This window comes from Schistocerca americana, chromosome 3, assembly GCF_021461395.2.
Source record: "Schistocerca americana isolate TAMUIC-IGC-003095 chromosome 3, iqSchAmer2.1, whole genome shotgun sequence".
NCBI classification, from domain to species: Eukaryota; Metazoa; Arthropoda; class Insecta; order Orthoptera; family Acrididae; genus Schistocerca; species Schistocerca americana.
This window is the reverse complement of record NC_060121.1, coordinates 65,383,261-65,397,010: the sequence shown is the minus strand read 5'-3', so window position 1 is coordinate 65,397,010 and position 13,750 is coordinate 65,383,261. Positions and strand designations below refer to the sequence as shown.

The following is a 13,750-nucleotide window of genomic DNA, read 5'->3' as shown; positions in this document are numbered from 1 at the left end:
CCCAGTGCGTTTTCGTTAACTGCACTTTGCCGACAATCAACAGTCACAAAGAAAAAAAATCCAGATAGACTACAAGGTACAACCACTGGTAAGTAACAAATGGGTAACCGAACGTTTCTCTACAGTGATTTCGCATAAGAATTTCGCTTATTCTTCGTATGTATAATCCTTTCCACGATTTAGTGCGTTTTCGTCAGTAACTGCAAATATAGTCTGTAAGCAAGTATTGTGAAAACTATATATTACATATATGCAATGAAAAGTACATGCCTAATGAAATAAAGCAACTTCCGCGCATTTCGAGCTTAATTTAAATAGCATTATGTTAAGAGAGTATTACTGCGGTTAAATATGTCGCGAAACGCCACGTTAATGCCAGTATGGATGGAACAGGGAGAGGATTGAACTTTACCGTATTACTTAATATACTCGCTTATACAAAGGTCATAGAGAATACAGCCTTTTCTAAGAGAACTAAGTGTTCTACAACCCGCAGTACACTGAGGTATCTGCCAACCACATTCACTCACCTCGATACACCACAGTACTGATGAAACACGTTGAAGACTCTATCACCATTAAATTGCACCATAAGTGATACGAACATTACCATATATGTAAAAATGTTTTGGTTGTAAGTCATATACACTCAAGAGCCGAAGAAACTGGCACTCCACCCTAACATCGTGTAAAGCCCCCATGAGTACGCGGAAGTACCGCAACTCGACGTGGCATGGCTCGGCTAGTGTCTGAAGTTATATTAATACCTTCAGCTGCTGACGGGCGTTGATATATATCAATATATATCAACGGCCCCTTCTGAAAATGTGGGCCCCGACCGAGACTCGAACAACAGGATCTCCTGCTTACATGAAGGACGCTCTATCCCTGTCAGGGCACACATTTTCACCAGTCCCCGTTGCTATATATCAATGCCCGTCAGCAGCTCAAGGTATTAATACAATCCTAATTTAGTTCTAGACGTCTGCAGGTCATCAATGGTGTCTGCTCTTTCGGGCATGTCCGAAAGAACAGACACCATATCCACATACGTATATAGTTTTGGAAATCCTGGTCATGACCTTCTTCTTCTATAGGGAATGCACACATATTCCCCGATTTCTTATGGGGCTTGGTAAGAATGTCTTCCACGAGTAATGAGTGTGTTGAGGTGGGACACTACGAATGTAGTGTGTGGACATACAAGGTGAGAATGTAGGTCTCGCGGGAGGCATCCGCGAGATAGTCCCTGCAGTCGCACTATCCTCTGTGCCCTCGGTGGCTCAGATGGACAGAGCGTCTGCCATTTACGCAGGAGATCCCGGGTTCGAGTACCGGCCGGGGCACACATGTTTCACCTGTCGCTCGTCAGCATCTGAAGGTATAAATATCATTCTCATTTCGCTCTAGACGGCATGAGGTCACCAATGGTGTCTGTTCTGTCGGACGAGACTCGTCCGACCAGGCAACATGTTCCCAGTCACCAATAGTCCAATGTCGGTGTTGAAGGGCCCAGGCGAGGCGTAAAGCTTTGTGTCGTGCAGTCATCAAGGATACACGAGTGGGCTTTCAGCTCCGAAAGCCCATATCGATGATGTTTCGTTAAATGGTTCGGACGCAGCGATGTCGGAGACTTGATATTTTACCGGATTCCTGATATTCACGGTACACCCGTGAAATGATCATACAGGAACATCTTCACTTCGTCGCTACTTCGGAGATGCTGTGTCCCATAGCTCGTGCGCCTACTGTAACACCACGTTCAAACTCAGTTAAATTTTGATAACCTGTCCTTGTAGCAGCAGTAACCGATCTAACAACAGAGCGTGACACCTGTTCCCTTATACAGGCGTTGCCGACCGCAGCGCCGTATTCAGCCTGTATTTGAATACGCATGCCCATAGCAGTCTCGTTGGCGCTTCGGTGCATATTATTTAGTATTACCTATGAGTATTTATTGCTCCATATTTCGCGGATTTTGCCTACTTCACTCAGCCACTACCACGTACCGCGACCAAACTAACAGGATAACTGCACTCATAACTTATTTAATGAGATATACGTCTGTGTGAATCTCATATCTAGAACGCTACTCATGGCTGGTCCCATGCCATACATTCTGACCCGGGCAACGAACTGGATAAGAAAAACTGGCGATACCTGCAAGAAAATGACCCAGGTTTCGAGCCAGAAGCACAATCCCACAACGAGGCAGCTTTCATCGAATAAGCTGGTGGCTGGGATTTGTTGCAGCTGCGGTGTTTATTCCTTCGTATGGGCCATTACCAAGGAGTAACACTTGTACGCAGCAACAGTCTGATCTAATGAAAGTTTACTTTATTACTGGCGCTTCTTGGCAGATTAACACTGTGTGCCGGACCGAGACTCGAACTCGGGATATTTGCCTCACGGCGTGCTCTACCGTCTGAGATACCCAAGCACGACTCACGACCCGTCCTCGCGGCTTCAATTGTGCCAGTACCTCGTCTCCTACCTTCCAAACTTCACCGAAGCTTTTCTGCGACCCTTGCAGAAGTGGAACTTCTGGAAGAAAGGATATTGTGGAGACATGGCTTAGCCACAGCCTGGGGGATGTTGCCAGAATGATACTGGGTACTTTATTACTGTTTAATTAAACAGTGATTTAGCTCATATAATGTGGGTTTATTTTTTGTTGTTTGATGAAGCAAAGATTAAACTGCGTAATAACAGAAGTGCAGTCCTTCACTAATGAACATGAAAATATCAGTTCTGCAGAATTATCTAAGGATTCTTCCGAAAATTCCAATAGAGTTGCAGTTTCTCATGATAAGAAAGCTGCATACAGCTCACCACACTGGCCATACTAGTGTAAAAGTTGATTCCTTATTGCCGTCGCAAAGTCCAAAACATCCCCACCACGCCTGAGGTTTTGTGGACCTCCTACCACGCCGTACGTCAGCGCCGGCACGGAGACCTGTCTCTGAACTAACAGAGCGCTCCATTAATTCGGGCTGAAACCTGCCTCCACTGTCCAGGACCGGTTCAGGACCCACCCGTGGCTGGCGATATGTCGTACGGAGATGTGGTGTGGATGTTTTACCAAATAGACGTAACAGTTTCTGTCAACCTGCACACTACATGCAAGATACTTCCAATCAGCATTTGGTATTAGGAATCTCGTATATATACTCCACATTCGACGTTCAAAATTATGTTTGAGAACATTTTCTATATTATCCCCACTCTTTGTAATTAAACAAAGGAAATGTTTACAGAGCCTCAAAAAGTAATATTCGCAGTAAACTAAAAAGCTTATTTATTTAATTTTACATATTTTAAAAGAAGAAATGTTGAGGTTGCTCGCGGAGAGGATGAGAGACGGTCGTGGCTATATGCGCGCTGCTTTGACACACAGGTGGCGCGGAGCTAGATAGGAGCTGGCGTGTGTAGCTGGCTGCCTAACTAGCAGGCGATAACCCTGCTACTGGCGGAATGTGAGCGCCACGTAGAAAGCGGGTGTCGTAAGGACAGCAAGTCTAGTCTACAGGCACGATAATGCGAGTGCTTTTTCGAAGGGAGGGTGGTCTTCCCTGGCCCTCGCGACGTGTGACGGTGCCTCATGCCGCGAATTCTGAGATCGCAAAGTATTAGGATGGTGCCTAAGATCGCAGCGTGTTTGTTCTGTATATTAATATTGTTATAGGTTTTGGATTTTATAAAGAGTATTCTACGTCATTGCCCCCTTACCTGCATTTGTCGTAAATCCCTCGCCAAGTACAAAGTTCCAAGCGGCTGGATAAAAGCGCAAATGACTCCAGTATATAGAGAGGTAAAGAAACGGACCCGTAAAATTATAGACCAACATTCCAAACTTCTGTTTGCTGCAGACTTCCTGAATACATTCCCAGTTCGATTATAATAGACTTACTTGAGGCTAAGCAGCTTATGTCGACGAATCAACATGGTTTTAGGAAGCATCGTAAGTGCGAAACTCAGCTTGCCCTTTCGTCACGTGCATACTGAGAACTATGTATGAATGGCAACAGGCAGATTCCATATTTCTAGATTTCCGGAAAGCATTTGACAACGTACGCCATTGTAGACTGTTAAAGAAACTACGAGCATATCGAATAATTTCACAGATATGTGAATGCCTCGAAAACTTCTTGAATAATAGAACCAAGTATGTTGTCCTCGACGGCGAGTGTTCATCAGAGACAACGAAGAGTGGTAGGACGGCTGTTCTTTATACAGGGTGAGGCCATCTGAATATTCAATACATTAGCCCCGAGGAACAAATGGCAGATATTTTACCAAAAGCAGCTAGGAGTGAACATTTCAATAGACTATATCAAAAGTTGGCGATAGTGAATTTTACGGGTAATTAAGGAATTTATTAAATTGATGGGGGTGTTGAAGTAATGACAATTTAATAATTATACTTTGCTAACTTTCAGCATTCTGGAAGGCATTGTAGCGGTGCGAGAATTTCGTGGTAAATTCTAGAGACCCTCGTATTTGCACCGTCTTGAACACGCGTTATTTTAGAGATGAGTGTAGTAAAGTAGAACTGTGTCTACTGCACCACAAGTATGTGTGTGCAGGACGGACGTGTATGGGACGGATGATCGGCGGGGGCAGGTAGTCGCCGATCCCGCCTAAGGAGTTACACGTCCTGCTCAAGGAATAAACGCGCTGTACTCCGTGCGACGTCAAACATTACTGTGTGAACATTTGAATGTTGTTGAAAGAAGAGAAGGGACTATTACTTATTCATTGTTTCTCTTACTTTCGTAAGGTCCAGACGATTGTCTTGATAAACTTTGAGAAATTTGTAGACTGTATTTATGGAAAAATGAATGTGATAGTTTCTGACATACAGGACGGTTCCGAACTTACAAAAAATATTTTAGTTGTACGAAAACTGTTGTGTGATGAAAATACAGTGTGATTGAGTTCAAAATATTCTCGAGCGCACGGAGTTATTTTAAAAGTATACAAAATTTCCTCCAAAGTAGCATCTTATATTCGGAGAAGAAGTTGTGCAGGACATCACAGCCGGCTATCCTGAAGTGAAGATCGTCGAAGCAACTCCAAGTAAGTTCGATAGCCAAGAGGGAGTGTGAGTCTCGCACACCAGTACCACACTGTCACCCTTAATCACCGGAAACCGCCAGAGCATGGCATAAACAACAGTATGGTTTACCAAATTATGCAATAATTTGGAGAGAACTGTCAAAGTAGCAATATTATTTTTTTACTTGATGACTATGGACCAATTAAATTACTCGTTATTTGACATCTTCCACTTACAGAAACAATATTACCACATCGGCTACCAGCTACCGCTTGGTTACAGGTGACACATAAACACGGTACGTCACTCCATAAATGCTGTTAATGTGTAATGCAGAATAATGTCGGAGGCAGCCACTGCCAGGTACGTTGGAAATGCGAGATGCTCTATGGACAGCTGATTCTAAGTAACCAATGACAACCACAGCAGACAAAGCCTTGAATTCAAACTCGTGTCCTAAGATAACCACAACCTCATGATGTGAAGTGCATCAGAGAAAACAGCAATCAAACAAAGCGATTGCAATTTTTAGATCTGCCGCAGATTGTTATGGTCGTTAAAGCTAACCTCTACGAAGCAACTCGAGACAGACAGACAGAGAGAGAGAGAGAGAGGAAAAAAAGTTTTAGCACTGAAGCAAACTAATCTGTCACCGCCATTGGTTACCTGAAATGATTGTCGCACTGGCTACATGAGCTACTAACCAATGAGCAGTCCTCATTTACAATTGGTTGCAGATTATAGGTGACACAGGCAGATTCCAGGAGAAAAAAGTATGACAGGAAGAAAAATAAGGGCAAATAAAACAAACAATAAGATCAAAAATTGCATTTATACGAATTAATTGCATAAAAATAATAATCGCATTCTTTTGATCAGATTTATAAATTGAAAAAAAAAGTTTCATTTGTCGTTTTTTGATCCTACAACCTTCTACATCATGTTTATATGACAACCATTGCGCTAGGCCCCAACACAAGTACGTAGCTGGTGCATAAGTTCGTATAATTTTTCCATAAGTTTAATAAAAATAACAGAGACTTCAGTGTACAATAATATATAATCCTTCAGTGTTTACGATAGACAGCCAACATTGCGGAAGTTTTTTGATCCTACAACCTTCTACATCATGTTTATATGACAACCATTGCGCTAGGTCCCAACACAAGTACGTAGCTGGTGCATAAGTTCGTATAATTTTTCCATAAGTTTAATAAAAATAACAGAGACTTCAGTGTACAATAATATATCATCCTTCAGTGTTTACGATAGACAGCCAACATTGCGGAAGTTTTCGATTCTGCGACAGTAGATATGGCATGGTTTTTAGGTGAAGAATTCATTGAGTCATGTTCAGAGTGCATTTTTAATCCGGAAAGGAAGTTCCATGAAGGTTATTCGATAGAGTGTGGAAAAGGTTCAAATCTGAGGCAAAAGATCAGGTGAATAAGGTGTGTGTGACATGACTTCCCAACCCAACTTCTGCTAGACTGACAAAAAAAAAATTAAAAAAAATACTGTACGGAATGCAGGCAGGCATTTACGTGGATCAGTATTGCTTCACGTGTACTTCCTGGTTGTACTTTTATGTTGACAGGAAATGTCAGCAATGATGGTTACATCTTGCGGAAGTAATTCATAATACAACCCACCATCGTCGTCGCATTTGTGGATGCATGCAGTTTATTGTATGGGATGTTGCTCCTTTGTTTGGCCTCAACCAATCCTTTCTTTTCCTTATGTTATCATAAAGACACAATTTTTCATCACCAGGATAGTGGTGCGCTAGTGTCAGTCTAGTCAAGGGAAAGGGAAATTTTATCGAAATTCAATGAAGGCGCGGTTGGGCGATGAAATCTGGCGCCACTGGCAGAGTGTCGTAACGGACGACAGCCAGCAGGCCAGGCAATGTAAACATGGCACTTGCAGCCGCAGAGCTGCGACAGCGGTATTGTACGCACGATTTGATTTGAGTGGAGCAACAACAAGGAAGGAAACTGCAGCGTTGATCTAAGTTATTGGATGTATGAGGCGGGGCACTAGGCCACAACCAGGAGTGGCGATTTGTAAATGGCTGACCTGTAAGAATTTATCCCTGCCATAGCTTCTGTCTCTCTCTGACACTATGTCAGAAGCAACGGAGAAACCAATATAAATAGAAAGGCAAGTTTAGATTGACAGGGTGTACCAGGTCAGTTGAGTGTTGGCACAGACCTGTACTGGTCTACGCTTATAGGGGTCAGTCTGGCAACAATGTTACAAGCATTCTGCATAAACTTGTACTTTGTTTCTATGTAGTCGCTCGAGCTCTATTCCGCATCCGGGGAATCAACACCAGGGGAGGGTGGAACGGCAGCCTGGAACTTGGAGATAGCATGGTCTGCCTGAAAGAGGGCAGTGACAGCAGTCTGCATCCGGTCCAGAAGGGGCTCAGTTCCACTCCAGTCTACTGGTCAACTTCATTTCCCAATTTCCCACCTGGGGTCTGGGCGAGGCGTACCCTGCGGGTAGCACAGCAGCACTGCGACAGCGCCAGAAATGGCGGCAGGTGTTGCCATCCGGCAAGCGACATTAGTGGCAACATCAGCACAGTATCCAGATGGGCGTGGGTTTGAGTCCGGTCACGTGTTGGGAGCAGCAGCGCCCTGAGGGCCGTGGCTGACCAGTACATCCACACTCATCCCACTATCGGACAGAGCAGGTCAAAAGGGGCGGAGGGCAGTGAGGACCAGGGCCTGTAGCAGTCTCCGGAATCGCGGGCAGCAGCGCGGCGCAAGTCGCTACGCATCGGTGGGTGGTGAGCGGGAGGGCGGCGGCCGACTCCCTCGGCGGGCAGTCTTGATAACGACAGCAGCGGCGTCGGCATACCAGGAGTCTGCTGAGCCGGCTAGACTTGCAGGACATCAGGCGGGCAGCATGCTGACACTACGCTTCACCATCAAATACTGTAAATTAGCTGAATAAAGCAATGTTACTGCATACCGCTGTATTACTCTGCACCCTCGAAATTCTTGAACACCATCTGGAGTCCCAGGTTTGACCCCCAACCCTGCAACAGTTGTAATGGTCAGTATTTCATGAGCCACTTGATGATGAGCAAATAGAGATAGCTATGGCCACCCACTGATTTTTCCGATTTTCACTTAGGACATGCGGTACTCGTACACCTCATTTTTTAACCTTTCTGTTGCATGCAAAATTTGCACAATGGTGGAATGATCATGATCATCCCATGGCCCGGTTCTCGAATACACTGGCGTGCATCATTGTGGATTAATGTTCCGTGATCTTCATAAAAATTCGAAGACCTTCCTGAACTTGGAGGGTCAATAATATCAACGTGGTCCTCCTTTAAACGGGAAAACCATTTTCTTGCTGTGCTCTGTCAAATAGCATTATCCCCATACATGGTGCATATGTTTCTGGCTGCCTCTGCTGCTGTCACCCCTCTACTGAACCCAAGTAGAAAATGTTCAGATTATTCCAATTGGCACTCCACTTTCCAGTGTCCACAGCTCCACTCACTATCTCCAAATGGAAAAATGTAAACTGAGATAGGAACAGTGAACTACAAACTAAAACGGTAATCGATTAATAAACCCATAACAACATGCAAAATGGAAATGCTATTAACTTGTGTGTCAACCTTATGTGAAAGAGTATGAAAAAGCTGATACTTATACATATGTTACATAATTGAGTGTAAAGTGTTTGACTCACAATAAATGAAGGTTTTGAGTTTGATAATTTTATGATTTTTTTTTCAATTGGGATTAACAAAAAGATAGACGTGTCCTCAGTGGAAAGTGAAAAGCTACTGTATCACATATATACCTAGTATATGACAAAGTAGTTGAAAGGAAAAGTAACAAATTAAAGGAAACTTCTGTATTCCCAGTACTACTTGACGATTTCAAAATGAGTGGTTCACAACTCTGTTGATAAGAACAATCACATTAAAATATTATTATCCAGTAGCAGCAAATAAGGTCTTAATGAACAGTCTGTAGTTAATCTTAAGTTTGTATGAGAGAAAGCACGATTTAAATGTTAATATAACATAGATGGGAGGTATGGTTTAGTGAAAAGCACAGTAAGAGTGATAGAATGGAAAGTAGTAGGAAACCCGTGTATTAAGTATAACTTAAATAGGCTATGTAGACACTTTTGACACAGAAAGGGATATAGTTTCAATTTTTAAGGTCAGTGAACCCCATTTTATGTATGGAAGTGAGGGTGCATAGACGTGCCCATATGAGGGGTGGTCTTACCTGGGGTCAGGTAGATACATAGGGGAAATTACCTATACTATTTTTGTATGGAGGTATAAAAGAAGGGACACTATCATCACAAAAATAATATATGTACATAGTGTTTGTCCAAAAATTGAGTTGTAAATGTTGGTGCTACAAGGATATTAAGCTGCACTGTGATGTTGAATCACAGTAATGACATATTCTCCAAAATATTAAAAAGTAAAGAGACTTGCCTGGAAAATGACAAATTTTAAATGGTGTTTCTGTACATGTTGACTTCTCACAAATCACATTTGAAGTAATGGAGTGCAGTGCAGAGCCCAGCATCAGCATGTGACTCCTTATGGTAAAGAACAGTTAAACTCTTTCCACCTAAATATAGTGAAAAACTATGTGCTTATGAAGTAATTACATACTATCACTTAACTGGGAATGTTATAAGTGTAATTAATCTTAAAAAGAACTTGAAATGCATGTATTATCTCTCACGCCAAGGAACGACATTCGTGGTGTTAAAAAGGTATTTTAAGTAATCAATAAGTGTGGGCCAAACAACCGTGTGTGCCCTTTGTCATGTATGTATAGATTTGTGAAAAGTGGAGTTAACCATTTAACATCAGCAAGGCACGGCAGTGTTTGTGCTTCTCACCATGCTGTGGAGGTCCACTTATGGGTTGAAGTCGTGATGGCTTGGTAGTGTCTTTGAACTCGAGGAGAAACTGGACACTGGTGACAATGATCCAGAAACTTTTCTGTCACAACAAGATTGAATGAGAGCTCCTGTTATGAGCCTGGTTACATCTCCATACATATTCCACAAGCAACTGCAGTGTGCGTGTCTGATGGAACCCTGTACCACTACTAGTCATTCCCTTTCCGGTTCCACTCGCAGAAAGAGCGAGGGAAAAATGAATATCTATATGCTTCTGTGTAAGCCCCAGTATCTTACAGCTTATCTTTATAATTCGTATGCAAAATGTATGCTGATGGCAGTAGAATCATTCTGCAATCGGCTTCAAATGCCAGTTCTCTAAATTTCTCTATACAGTGTTCCTCAAAAAGAATATTGCTTTCCCTCTAGGGATTCCCATACGAGTTCCCGAAGCATCACTGTAGAACTTGCATGTCATTTGAACATACCGTTAACACATCCATTAGCCAGCCTCTGAATTGCTTCAGTACCTTCCTTTCATCGAAACTGATGCACATCACACACACACACTAGCAGTACTCGAGAATAGATTGCATTAGCATCCTGCATGCGGTCTCCATTACAGATGAACCACACGTTCCAAAAAGTCTCCCATGAACCCAATATCTACCTTCATTACCACAATCCTGACATGCTCTATTCATTTCACATCCCTTTGCAACATTCTGCCCAGATATTTAAAAGATCTTACATTTTCTACATTTAGAGCAAGCTGTCATTCATCAAACTAACTAGAAATGTTGTCTAAATCATCTTGTATCATCCTACCATCACTCAACTTCCACATCTTTCTGTACACCACAGCATCATCAGCAAACAACCGCAGATTGCTCCCCACCCCGTCCGCCAAATCATTATGTGTACAGAAAACACTTCCCTAGTGGTATTCCTGACAATACCATTGTTTCCGATGAAAACTCGTCACTTTAGAGGAGTCTGTTAAGAGTGGTTACATTATTTCATTAAGAGTCGGAGTAGATTTGTGCTTTCTTGCAGTCCTTGATCCTCTGCAAACAGAAACAAAATTATGTGGCCAGAAGTATTGGAACTGCACAGCAGGTCCACTGCATCAAGAAAGTACAAAGTACAGCACTAAATATTAAAGATCTATTCACAACACATGACAGACAAGAGGGTTACTATGGAATGCTGGGTTTCCTATGGATCTCCATGAATACTACTACAGGTTGTTGAATGGAGATGTGGATCGTGCACTGCCTAAACCGGGTAATTGTGGGAGTTCTCACACAGAATTACATTTTTTATTTACAGTTTAAGTAACGACAATCTTTGGTTTGTCATCTCTCTGTACTTCTGTTTCTATAAGCATTTTGATGCAATAGATTGTAACGGGCACCAGTATATTTGATTTACCTGTTGCACCAATGGGAAAAATCCGATAAATCTTTCTCACTGTGGAACAATAAATGGTAAATGGTTATCAATCTCATACTCTAACATTCATGTTTTGGAACAGATGAGACAGTATGCCATGCACTAGTGATCAACCACTTTCTGGGAGAGCACTGTGAAAGCAGCATTAAGAATGGGAGGTTAAACCCTAGTATACCTTTCTGTTTACATCATTAGGCCTTCACAGTCATGCTGTGGAAGGCATGGAATAAACTGCAAGTGCCTCTTTTTCTGTTTTCAAAAGCCACAAGATTTTACATACCACTTAAAGTTTTGAAAATGTTGCACTAACGTGATAAAGAGTCACTCCCTACATGAATGTGATAATTAGCGTACCCTAAATATGGGCGTCAATTTATTTACCACAACAGGGCTTCTGTATTGTGTATGAGTGTTACTTAGGAATACCAAATGTTTCTACACAATCATAACAAGATTAGGAAATTTATATATTTGTTTTTCAGGTTTACTTTCCCCTTCAGATTTTAGGGAGAATCAAGTTTTCAACAGCTTCCCTGTCATCAGCAGGAACTGCCTGTTGAACCCCACACTGTCATCCTGTGCACATAAAAAAACTGCCACAGTGTTAGTTAGGAGAGAGAGCTCTGCCAGTGAGTATGGAACAAGCTCCCGAACACTCAAGCTATCTGTGCATCCTCACATGGGAATAGGAGAAACTTATTCCATAATGCTGTCACAAAAGAAATTTTGATTACTGGAAAATTCTGTTTTAATGTAGTGTATAATCACACAAATACAATCATTTCAGTGTTGTGTATTTGATAACAGCATTTACCTCCATTATCTTTCTTCTGAATTCCGAATTTTATGGACAAAAACACTGCAAGAGTTTGTTTTATGTCTTGAGGTTGCTTCCTGACTACCACATCAAATTAATAAACACTGCCAGAGATGAAACAAGTTAAAAGGAGATATCCTTAGGGACATGAATTAAAACACCTATACATGCCAAATGTGTCTTATTTCTTTCTGCATGAAGGCATAGCTGCTTACACTATAATTGAACAAATTGTTAACATCCACTTTCCGCAACAGGCAAGAAAGATATAAGAATAGATGAAGTATATAAATCAATAATTTGCTTTTATAAGAGATCAGTAACAAAATAATGGTAAATGGCCATAAAAGTGTAAATCAGTACCAACATACACTCCTGGAAATGGAAAAAAGAACACATTGACACCGGTGTGTCAGACCCACCATACTTGCTCCGGACACTGCGAGAGGGCTGTACAAGCAATGATCACACGCACGGCACAGCGGACACACCAGGAACCGCGGTGTTGGCCGTCGAATGGCGCTAGCTGCGCAGGATTTGTGCACCGCCGCCGTCAGTGTCAGCCAGTTTGCCGTGGCATACGGAGCTCCATCGCAGTCTTTAACACTGGTAGCATGCCGCGGCAGCGTGGACGTGAACCGTATGTGCAGTTGACGGACTTTGAGCGAGGGCGTATAGTGGGCATGCGGGAGGCCGGGTGGACGTACCGCCGAATTGCGCAACACGTGGGGCGTGAGGTCTCCACAATACATCGATGTTGTCGCCAGTGGTCGGCGGAAGGTGCACGTGCCCGTCGACCTGGGACCGGACCGCAGCGACGCACGGATGCACGCCAAGACCGTAGGATCCTACGCAGTGCCGTAGGGGACCGCACCGCCACTTCCCAGCAAATTAGGGACACTGTTGCTCCTGGGGTATCGGCGAGGACCATTCGCAACCGTCTCCATGAAGCTGGGCTACGGTCCCGCACACCGTTAGGCCGTCTTCCGCTCACACCCCAACATCGTGCAGCCCGCCTCCAATGGTGTCGCGACAGGCGTGAATGGAGGGACGAATGGAGACGTGTCGTCTTTAGCGATGAGAGTCGCTTCTGCCTTGTTGCCAATGATGGTCGTATGCGTGTTTGGCGCCGTGCAGGTGAGCGCCACAATCAGGACTGCATACGACCGAGGCACACAGGGCCAACACCCGGCATCATGGTGTGGGGAGCGATCTCCTACACTGGCCGTACACCACTGGTGATCGTCGAGGGGACACTGAATAGTGCACGGTACATCCAAACCGTCATCGAACCCATCGTTCTACCATTCCTAGACCGGCAAGGGAACTTGCTGTTCCAACAGGACAATGCACGTCCGCATGTATCCCGTGCCACCCAACGTGCTCTAGAAGGTGTAAGTCAACTACTCTGGCCAGCAAGATCTCCGGATCTGTCCCCTATTGAGCATGTTTGGGACTGGATGAAGCGTCGTCTCACGCGGTCTGCACGTCCAGCACGAACGCTGGTCCAA

General features: G+C 43.4%; 1 non-coding gene across 1 annotated transcript; it reads left to right on the top strand.

Moving 5' to 3' along the window:
* The first annotated feature begins 1,271 nt into the window (after positions 1-1,271).
* Positions 1,272-1,346, top strand: Trnak-uuu. Its single transcript has one exon. It is a non-coding gene; the product is annotated as a tRNA-Lys (tRNA).
* Positions 1,347-13,750: the final 12,404 nt, after the last annotated feature.